Source organism: Acinonyx jubatus, chromosome X (assembly GCF_027475565.1).
Source record: "Acinonyx jubatus isolate Ajub_Pintada_27869175 chromosome X, VMU_Ajub_asm_v1.0, whole genome shotgun sequence".
Lineage (NCBI taxonomy): Eukaryota > Metazoa > Chordata > Mammalia > Carnivora > Felidae > Acinonyx > Acinonyx jubatus.
The window spans coordinates 72425968-72437988 of record NC_069389.1 but is presented as its reverse complement, the minus strand read 5'-3'; the positions used below and the strand labels follow the sequence as shown (position 1 = coordinate 72437988).

General features: G+C 36.3%; 1 protein-coding gene across 1 annotated transcript in view; it reads right to left on the bottom strand.

The window, feature by feature from the left end:
• Window positions 1-12021, bottom strand: part of FAM133A (family with sequence similarity 133 member A) — a 55246-nt gene that overhangs the window by 17589 nt on the left and 25636 nt on the right. Inside the window, 1 exon segment of the mRNA XM_027053557.2 lies at window positions 1507-1590. The gene's annotated coding sequence lies outside the window, so the exon portion shown is untranslated.

Genomic DNA, 12021 nt, shown 5'->3' with positions numbered 1-12021 from the left:
CTATAACTTACTTTTAAATTGTGCAGCAAAACAGAGAAAGCAAATACAGCAAAATGATGTTAGTTCTTGACTCTAGGTTGTGAGTATATAGGTATTCATTGCAAAAGTCTTTCAAGTTTTCTACATTCTTGAAAATTTAATAATAAAAAATTGTATATTAATTTTCAAGAGGGAAAAAAAGATGGGTGCCTGGGTGGCTCAGTCAGTTAAGCATCCAAGTTCAGCTTAGGTCATGATCTTGATGTTCGTGAGTTTTGAGCCCCAGTCCTGCTCTGTGCTGAGAGCTCTGAGCCTGAATCCTGCTTTGGATTCTGTGTCTCCCTCTCTCTCTGATGCACTCATGCTGTGTCTCTCTGTCCCAAAAATAAAAAAAAAAATTTTAAAAAGAGGAAAAAAAGAGAGCCATTTGAAGACATTAAGTAAGGAGTGATATCTGTTGTTTTGGGGCATCTTAAATTGGATTTGTCTACTGTATGATTTGATAAGTTATACAAAAATCCCTCAGTTGCTGAAAACTGAATAAATTGAATATATTGGGAAATAACTGATTATGAAGCTACAATATAGACTTGGCCTAATGTTCTGTCTCCAGCAGGATAAATAGTGAACAAGCAATTCACCTTTCTATTTTGCTTCCTGTCTCTTTCACCTTTAACTTTTCAATTCTGGCTGGTTCACTTTTTTCAAAATCAAGGATCCCTAATGCTTTTGGCATTAAAAAAAGACAAAGTGAATTTACAGGCTCCAGTCTAAATAATCTCATCAGTCTACATAATCTCATCACTGCTTATCTCTTCCTCCTTACCTTCTGCCTCACTTATCTTCCTTCCTCTCTCACTTCAAAATCAATGGCTTTCTTTTCATATCTCAGATATGACACATTCTCCCCTAACCAGAGTCTTTGCCTGTACTATTTCCCCTCCTAAGTGCAACTTAAATATCATTCATTTAGAGAAACTTGTCTTGATGTTCTTGAAAAAGCTAGGTCTGACAATTATACTCTCTGATGGAACTTTGTACTGTTACTTTTAATATTCATTGCAATGATAATTATCTAATTATTTGTGTAATCACTTAATATAATTTCCTCCCACTAGATTATGAGTTTTATAAGGAAAGGATTCTGTGTGTATTGTGCTCACTAATGAAGATTTCAGGAAAACATTAGCATATATATATGTTATTGTTTCACTTACAAAGCAACAGAAAACCACCTTTCAACCCCATTTCTCCTATTATCTAACACTCCATTTCTCTGTTACCCTTCTTTAGAAAAACCTGTGGAAAGGGCTGTTCATACATTGTTTTCAAGTCTTCTTATTCTCTCTTGAACACACACCAATTTGGGGTTTTGATCTCAACCACTTCATGAAGACTTTTGTTGTCTAGGTCACTAATGACCTCTATGTCACTAAATTTAATGATCAATTTTCATTCTTTATGTTAATCTCATCAACTGACATCAATTGACAGAGTGAATGACTCCCTTTTCCTTGAAACATTTACCTCAGTTGGCTTCCAGGATTAAACACACTTGGTTTTCCTCTCACCTTCCCACCTTTTTGTTCCTTCCAGTTTCCTTTTCAGGTTCTTTCACATTGACCAAAAAAATAAGAAAAAATAAGATAATATTTGTTAAAGTTCTTGCACTAAACTGGTGGTAAGTTTTAGGTTATAGAACTAAAACTTAACGTAACAGAAAATGTAATAACCGAATTTGAAAAAGTATGCTAACCAAAACAAAAGACTCTTTTACTCAAAGCAATAATCTACCTTAAAGTGTTATGATTAGCACTTTAACCATTATTATTACTTAATCAATTGTAAATAACTACTATAAGTAACTATAGGTTGCTCCCTGTTAATCACACTTTCCTACCTATAATTGGTCACCTAATACATTCTTCCTCATTGTTGAAATTCCTCTACTCTCAAAGGAATCATTGTTCTGAAACCCAATTTCTTTAAACAAAATTCTGCTCCAACATCTGGACCCCTAATTTTATATTTCTATAGTGCTTTCAAATTTACAGAGTAAATTATTCATAAAAGCAATATTGGAGTAAATTTTATGAAATAATTTAACAATCCATCACAATCTATGGAACAAATTAATTTTCTATCTTCTTTGACGTCTCTAAACTTTTATGACCAAAATGGACTGACCCACAAAAACTTTTCTGATAGCAAAAAACAGATATTACTATAAGACTATAACTCAAAATGGGGCCCCAGGACCCATGGGGTTCTCCAAGATCCTCTCAGGGGTCTGCAAGGTTTTCATTTTTCCAATTATGTTATTTGTATGAGGCCTTATTTTACTCATATACTTCAACCAAAATATCATATCACAACAGATTAAATGCAGAAACATATATGAGAATTATTGTCAGTATTAAAGAAGTTTAAAAATATGAAATGATATATACTGTTCACTAAATATTTTTAATTTGGAAGATATAATTACTTTTAATAAAATGTTACCCAGTTAAAATACAATTGTCTTATTACTGGTATTTTTAAATGAGTTAATAAGCATTTTAAACATTTCTTAGTTCTCATCTTTAATATCATAAATATCAATAGCTATTTTTATCAGATATTATTTACCATATAAACAAATGTACTTTGGGGTTCTCAGTAATTTGTCATGAAGTAAAGGAATCCTGAAACCAAAAACATTGAGAACCATTTTCATTGAGAAAATGTTTCTGAGTATGTGAACTGACCATGTGCATCACAGCCATCTGGGATACTTGTTAAAAATATATATTTCTGGACTTCAGAGACCCAGGGGTCATGAACTTACATTTTTAAAGCAGCTCTCAGGTGACTCTTATGCATACTAATACTAGAAAATTCTAATAAAGAGGTATATTGACTTTGGAGTTTGATGGATTCCAACCCTAGTTGTGCTGCTTCCTTGTTATAACCCCAGCCTATACCACTCTTGCCTGATTCCCTAATCTTACTTTTTGTCCCTCCCTCCATCTCCCGAATCCTCTTCCAACTGCACATTCTCAACTAAATAGTTCCTCATTTATAGAGGAAGCCCAAAACTTTCTATGTAACAGGAATTTAGAAGCAGCAATCTAGTTCTTAAAGAAAGGGGCCTAAAGTTGCACTTCTAAAGCAAGCACATTGCTTTTACTCAGGTTGTTTTACTGGGGATGACTAGGGAGATATCTGGTGGGGGCATAATATTTCCTAGGCTACTCATTGGCATTACCACCTACCTATATGCTTCTGCTCCTAAACAGGGTAAGCCTCCTCAAAGGATTTTATTTACTGTTCTTTACTTCGAAGCACATGGAACCATGAAGCTGGCAGCCATTTTGTCTTTCCTTAGCCCCACCCCAAATCAATTATCCACCTAATGCTGCCATCTTCTACTTCCTCAATGTTTACTGTGATTTGCATACATTGTTCCTACGAATCAGAGGCCTGGAACTGTTTATGATGTTATCAATTTAGCCAATTAACAGAAACCAATGAAATTTTGCCCAGCGGTGAAAAAACACTTTCAGCACCACAGGGTTATTTAAAGACAGCAAAATTCTCTGTAGAACAGTGCTGCTCAAGGTATAGTACACCAACCTTCAAGATCAGAATCATATACGATGTTTTTAAAAAATGCAGATTACTGTGCTCCATCCCAGACTAAGTGTATCAAAATCTCTGGCAGTGAGTGAAATCTAGGAATTTGTAATTTTAATAATTTCCTCAGGTTATTACACTATAAAGTCTGAAAACCATTGCCATAAGGGAAATTTCAATCAGAAACAATAAAAATAGGAAAAATAAGCATATTCTGTTTCACTACCTAACTGTTTTATTGATCGTAAATGTATGTCACCCATGTGCCCTTCCACACAGATTTAATATTTCCTTCCTTCTGTGTAAACATTATTTACTATTCCATCAGTGTTCCAGTAGTATCAGGATTAGGGAAGTTAATTCAAACTAACTACAGTTACAAGATATCAATGTATAAAACAGAATGCCCATCTATTAGTTTATAATGGGAAATATTTGTAAACACAGGGATGTTTAGTTTGATAACCAGCATATTCTGAATCTATCAGATAATACATATACAAAAATAAATTATAATAAGACATTACCACGGTGAGCCAGGAATCATTAGAAAAGTAGTCAGTAGATATTCTTAATGACTACTGCTTTAATAGTTAATTTGATCTGCCTATCCATCTCCAATATTGGGTTGAGGACTAGAGAATGTCAATCTGATAATTAGGGCATTTCCTTTCCTATACATTGCTGGAAACTCACAGCTAACTCTCCAATTTTCTCTAATACAGTAATTTTCTTTCTGATAATTCAGTCTTCTGAATTAAATGATTAGATTTTACCTTTTAAATTTATCAACACATTCTATTCATGCTTCCCTGCAACTCAACCAAAACTTTTGGTGTTTCCAAATCAAATTATCTACTCACAAGCAGTCTCTTGGGCTAATTCTGCAAGTGGCTTATCTTACTGTGGCTCTTTATTTTTCTTAATTTCACCTCGAATTTCTAACCTTAATTTCCTTGATTTTATAAGACACTCAGAATTTCTAACCTTAATTTCACCTTGATTTTATAAGATACTCAGAATTTTGCAAATATAAATAATAAATTTGCAAAGAGTTCTTAAGAATATTCAGTATGCTGTCTCTATATTATATTCTAATGTTTAAAAGTATCAGGACAGAAGTTTCATATTATAATTCTTATATTATGGTAATTGGAGAATATTTTTGAAATTTTTTCCTGTGTTAAAAGGCACTGTATAAAGATGGCAAGTAAGCACATGAAAAGATCTTCAACAACATATGCCATCAGAGAAATAGAAATTAAACCAGCAACAAGATATCACTACACACCTATTAGAATGCCCAAAATGTAGGACACTGACAACACCAAACATTGTCAAGGATGTGGAGCAACAGGAACTCTCATACATTGCTGGCAGAAATGTAAACTGGTATAGCCACTTTGGAAGACAGTTTGGCAATTTCTTGCAAAACTAAATATACTCTTACCAAATGATTTAGCAACTGTGCTACTTGGTATATACCTTAAAGAGTTAAAAATTTATGTCTGTACAGCTATCTGGACATACATGTGTAGAGTAGCTTTATTCACAATTGCCAAAACTTGGAAGCAACCAAGATGTCCTTCAGTATGTGAATGGATAAATAAAGTGTGATACATCCATACACTGGAATACTATTCAGCAATAAAAAGAAATAAGCTATCAAGGCATTAAAGGACATGAAAGAAATTTAAATGCATATTACTAAGGGAAGTAAGTCAATCTGAAGAGGCTATATACTGTATAATCCCAACAATATGACATTCTGAAAAAGGTAAAAGTATGGAGACAATAAAAATATCAGTGGTTTCCAGTAGTAACAAAATGAAAAGGCAGAGCACAGAATTTTTAGGACAGTGAAACACTCTGTATGATACTATAATAGTGGATATATGTCATTATACATTTATCTAAACCCATAAAAACCAAGAGAAAACCCTAAGGTAAACTATAAACTGGATAATTACGATGTGTTAGGAAAGGTTCATCCTTGGTAAAAGAAATAAAAAATACCATTCTGGCAAGTGATATTGGCAATGGGGGAGCCTATACAGGTATGGAGGGCAGAGGGTGTATGGGAAATCTCTGTACCCCACTCTCAATTTTGTTGTAAAGTTAAAACTGCTCTAAAAATTAGTCTTAGAAAAGACATTCCAAACAAAACTATTACAGATAATAAACATGCTATATTATCTTTCTCAAAAGATGTTCAACCATATTGGCATTTCCATCTTTTTGCATTTCTATTCTAGTTTCTTTCCATCCTTTATTCACCTTCTAAATGTAATGAGATGATCCCTGTTCTGCCAACCCAACGCAATACTTTTATGTAGACAGTCATTCTTTTCTTTTTAAAATTACCCTTAGATTTTTTAAAAGTTCTAAAATATGGGTGTTATTTTTAATAGATAATAATCATCATTTGAATTTTTATTTTCATTTTTTTAGTGTTTTTATTTATTTTTGAGACAGAGAGAGACAGAGCATGAGCAGGGGAGGGGCAGAGAGACAGGGAGACACAGATTCTGAAGCAGGCTCCAGGATCTGAGCTCCCAGCACAGAGCCCAATGCAGGGCTCGAACTCACGGACAGTGAGATCATGACCTGAGCCGAAGTTGGATGCTTAACCAACTGAGACACGCAGGCACCCCATCATCTGAATTTTTATGACAATTAAATTTATAATCCATTTATCTATGTAATTTTTTGTTTAGTCTTTGCTTAGGCCTTATAGATTGTGGAAATATTTCAAAAGGGCAGCCTAAAGGTAGCAAATGCTAATCTTTGTTGTTACTTCAAAGTTATAAGAGCTTGTTGTGAAACCTTTATTAAAAGCATTAGTTATAAAAAGTAACAACAGTAAAATCAGTACTAAAATGCATGCAAATGTGCTGAATTAAGAAGGGCCTTGGACTTAGAAAAGAGTTCTAATGCTACATCTCACTTATGCTAGTTATATAAACTTAGGATGGTCTTTTAGCCTGTGTGAAGCTCTGATAAAATAAGAAAAGCTGTCTCTATTTTATGAGTTTTGGTGAAAATCAAATAAGGTAGTATATATGAACATACTTCAAAAAGGTAAATGTGTCAGGCTTATATAATTTCATATTGTTAGAATTGTTAGTATTATCATGGTATCATGAGGGTATAATAGGAGGACCTATAACCATATTTAACAAAAGTTTCAAAGAAAATTCTGAAATTAAATAATATATATCTGAATGACATTACACACACATACACAATGGTAAATGTTTAGGAGGGTCCTATAAATAATGCAGATTACTATGCAAATGCTGTGCACCAAGTATGCTCTACTTGCATACATATTTTTCTTTACCCTATTCTCTGTCCAGTATATCATCCACACTGCCAATTCTAGTTACCTTCCCTAAAAACAAAAACAAACAAAAAAAAAAAAACTCATTTGGTCACTCCTTAATATTTATTTAATTACATTTGAATTCCCTAGTTAGGCAGAAAGATCTTTGCCTTGATCTAACCTCATCTCCCCTTAACTCTCTTCCTCTTATTCTCTCTTCTTCTTCCATATATCACTGAGATCCTTATGCTTTCGTCACAAAAGGTAGCTTACTAGTCTTCAAATATTCCAAGAACTTGCCTAACTCTTTGACTTTACACAAACATGTTTCTTTGCCTAGAATATTTTCCCTTTAATTCCTGACTGTCCAGATCCTCCTGGAAGGAAATAATGTCTTTCTCTCTTATATTCCTATACTATATCCATTCATTCATTTATCCTATATTTATTGAGTGCTTACTATGTGCCCAGGACTGTGCTAGAAAGCACTGGTGACATTGCACAGTTATGGTCCCTAAACTCATAGATTTTATAAAATGCTCACATTAAATAAATAATCCACAAATAACTACATAATTAAAACTGTAATAGTGCTATAGGGGCACGTGGTGGCTCAGTCGGATAAGCATCTGACTTCGGCTCAGGTCATGATCTCGCGGTTTTTGAGTTCGAGCCCCGCTTCAGGCTCTGTGCTGACAGCTCAGAGCCTAGAGCCTACTTCAGATTCTGTGTCTCCCTCTCTCTGGCCCTACCCCTCTCACACTCAGTCTCTGTCTCTCTCAAAAATAAACATTAACAAAATTTTAAATTGTAATAGTGCCATAAAGAAAATGTATAGAGTTTGATGCACTTAACTAATACTTAGTCTATGGGATCAGGGAAGACCTCTCTTTGAAAGTATGATTTAAAATAAGACTTGAAAGATGAATAGTCTTTGGCCAGGTAAAGTAGATTGGGTCTTGTTCTGCGCAGAAGGAAATCATATGTGAAGGTATAGGAATTAGCTTGGCTCCTTCAAGAAACATTAGGACAATATGACTGGAGGGTAATAATCAATGATTATGGTGGCATGACATGATGCTGGAGAAATGGGCAGGAGCATGATCATGAAGAAACTCGTGGGCAAAAGTAAATATTTTGAAGTTTTTCCACAAGGCCATGAGAAGAGTTCTGAATAAAGGAGAAAGAGAGATATATTTAAATTTGCATTTTATAAAAATTATTCTCTCTGTAAACAATAATAGATAGGTAAGGCTGTATTCAAAAGGAATGTCAATCTAGGTGAGAGATGCTGTTTACTTGGACTATTTTGGGACTAGAATGTCACATCTCTTAAATGACACCCTTAATTAAGCATCATACTATATGCCAGGCGGGAAGCCACTGAAAATTTTAAGCAGAGAAGTGATGTGATCATACTTTCATCTTAAAAAGATCATTTTCCCCCTTGTGTGGAGAAATAATATTAGTGGGCTAGGATGGTATGCAGGATTATAAGTTAGGCAGTAGTCCAGGTATGATAGTTTAAATTTTCTTAATGTTTATTTGTTTTTGAGGTAGGGGAGGGGTAGAGAGACAGGGGACAGAGGATCTGAAGTGGGCTCTGTGCTGACAGCACTGAGCTTGATGTGGGTTCAAACTCACAAACCATAAGATCATGACCTGAGCCGAAGTTAGACACTCAAGACTGAGCCCCCCAGATGACCCCCAGGGTAGGATAGTTTCGAATGCAGTGGTGGCAATTAATGATGATAATCTGGACTATGACCTTGGAACTAGAGTAGGAGACAAATGGAAATATATGAGATACGATTTTTGGAGGTAGAACTAAGAGGACTCAAGGACTGATTGGATATGAGGTAAGGGAGAAAAAGGAGTCAAAGATGACTACCAAGTATCTAGAACTTGGCAGAGAGAGGTGCCATTTATTGAGATGGGGCTCACTAAAGAGGATTAGTAGCAAAGGGTGGGTGAGCAAATTCATTTTCACACATGTTAATTTTGGGATGCCTACTAGATATCTAAGTAGAGGTTTTGAATAGTCAATTGATAATATGAGTCTGGGGCTCAAAATAGATACACACTTGGCTGTCTACTTTATACTTCAATTAGTTTAGACTCTAACACTACATGGAGAATTTTGGTAAGACAGCAATAATGGTTTATTCATCTATTATTTCCTGTGGAATCAAACATACATAGGAGAGGAGCTAATATGGTAGCATAGTAGGAGGGCCCTAGACTAGGCTTGTCCTTCAAACAGAGATAACTGTCAAATCATTCTGAATACCCAAGAAATCGACCTGAGGACAGAACAAACTCCACATCTAGAATGAGAGAACAGGCCACAACATGGAAGGTAGGAAGTACAGAGACATGGTTTGGGGAAGAAGGGATCATGGGTGCTGCGGAGGGGAGGGAGCCCTGGTCACAAAGAAAGGCAAGACAGAAAGGAGCACACAGGGAAACACACAAGGAGAACACTTCCCCAACGCCATTGGCTGGGGAAAAAAAAGGGGAGGTCCGATTTTGGTGAGTTTCTAATACCAGCAGAGCTCAAATACTTGAGTTTTAAATGTCTGCAGGCTTGGCTGGGATAGAGACCTGAGGGTGCTGGAGTAAAGGCAGGCAAGCAACTCTGAGCAGATGGTGAAATCTGAGGATTGTCTAAGGTGCACTGGGCGGGGGGGGGGGGGGGGAGACTGTTCACTTTTCTTACAGCACATCTGTGAGGGGTAGCTTTCACAGAGACATCTCTCCAGGGACAAAGGAGCCTGTGGGAGCAATTTCCCTCCTCTACCCCTCAGCATAGACACAGAGACACCTGCTGAAGGCTTCTCATCCCAACAATGGCTGTTTAGCTTGCTTGCACCAAATCCCATAACCCTGTGTTTTGGCACTACTGCCCTTCTCTGTCAAACCTGCATCCATCCCAGCACAGCAAGACCCTCCCCTAGAAGATGAGTACAGGTCCCCACCATGGCAAGTCCTTAAAGTTTGGAGTTGTAAAAGTCACTAGACTTGGTTGGGATAGAGCTCACAGTACACTGTATTGTTCCAGGCACACAAGCAACCTGAAGACAGCTTAAAAATGGAGACCTGAAAAATGGCTGGGACACACAAAGGGAGATTATTTACTCTTCTCTGAGTGCTTACTTGAGAGCAGCAATCAAGAGCGTACTTTCTGGGGACAAAGGAGCTGGCTGGCATGATTTCCCTCCCCTGCCTCTCAGCATAAACTAGCTTCAGTAAACAGCACAGAAGCTATACTAGCTGCCTAATCTGCTTACACCAAGTCCTGCCCCCCTGCACTCTGCTGATATCGTGTTTCTCCTGCAAGTGTGCCTAAGTCCCAGTGCAGTAGGCTGCTTCCCCAGAAGACCAGCAGATACTCTTACACACACCACATCACCCACAGAGTCCTGAAGGGCGTCATTTCTAGGGCAAGAAGCATCAAATCTCTTGTAACAAGCAGACCAGAGTACATCTAGTTAAAAGTCACCACACTCTGGTCAAAGTCCAAACACTGCCCACTGCAGACAAGGAGAACTTCTGCAGACAACTGACCTAAGGAAGAGAGTAGCCAAAACACAGCAATAGAGTGACCACAATAGTGGAAGAAGCAGGAGCACAAATAAGTGATATAGAAGATAAAATAATGGAAAATAATGAAGCTGAACAAAATAATGGAGAATTCTGCAACATGAGAACATACTCAGTGATGCCATCAAATGTAGTAACACTCATATAATAGGAGTCTCAGAAGAAGAGAAAGGGGGCAGAAGGTTTATTGAGGAAATAATAGCTGAAAACTTCCTTAATGTGGGGAATAAAACCAACATCCAAATCCACAAGGCACAGAGAACTCTGATCAAATTCAACAAAAGGAGGCCAATACCAAGAAATATTGTAGTAATATTTGCAAAATATACTGATATAAAAAAAAAATCCTAAAAGCAGCGAGACAAAAGAAGTCCCTTAATTACAAGGGAAAACCTGTAATGCTAGCTGCAGATCTCTCCACAGGAACTTGGTAAGCCAAAGGAAGTGGCATGATATATCAAACATGCTGATTGGGAAAAATCTGCAGCCAAGAATACTCTATCCAGGAAGTCTATCATTCAGAATAGAAGGAGAGATAAAGAATTTCCCAAACAAACAAAAACTAAAGGGGGTCCAATCCACTAAATCAGCTCTGCAAGAAATATTAAAGAGGACTCTTTGAGTGGGAAGTAAAGACCAAAAGTGACAAAGACAATAAGAGAGAAAATCCAGAAATGGCAAAACAAGTAATAAAATGGCACTGAATACACACCTATCAATAATTACTCTGAATATAAATCAAAAGACATACGGTGCCAGAATGGATAAAAAAACAAGATCCACCTATATGCTGCCTATAAGAGATTAATTTTAGACCTAAGGACACTTGCAGTTTGGAAGTGAAGGGATGGAGAAATATTTGCCATGCAAATGGATGTCAAAAGAAAGCCAGAGTAGCAATATTTATATCAGACAAACTAGATTTTTTTTAATGTTTATTTGTTTTTGAGATAGAGAGCACCAGTGGGGGAAAGGCAGAGAAAGAGGGGGGACAGAGGATCCAAAGTGAGCTCCATGCTGACAACAAAGAGCTTGATGAGGGGCTCAAACTCATGAACTGTGAGATCATGACCTGAGTTGAAGTCAGATGCTCAACTGACTAAGCCACCTAAGCACCCCAAACTATATTTTCAACCAAAGACTGTAACAAGAGATGAAGAAGGACACTATATCATAATAAAGGGGAATTCCAAAAAGATCTAATAATTGTACATATTTATGGCCTCAACATGGAAAACACTCAAATATATAACATAATTAATAACAAACATAAAGGAATTCATTGATAATAATACAAAAATAATAAGGTACTTTAACAACCCACTTACATCAAAGGACAGATCATCTAAGAAAATCAACAAGGAAACAATGGCTTTGAATAACACTACTGGACCAGGTGGACTTAACAGAAATGTTCACAATGTTTTATCCTAATGCAACAGAATACATATTCTTTTCAAGTGACATGAAACATTACCTGAGATAGATCACAGACT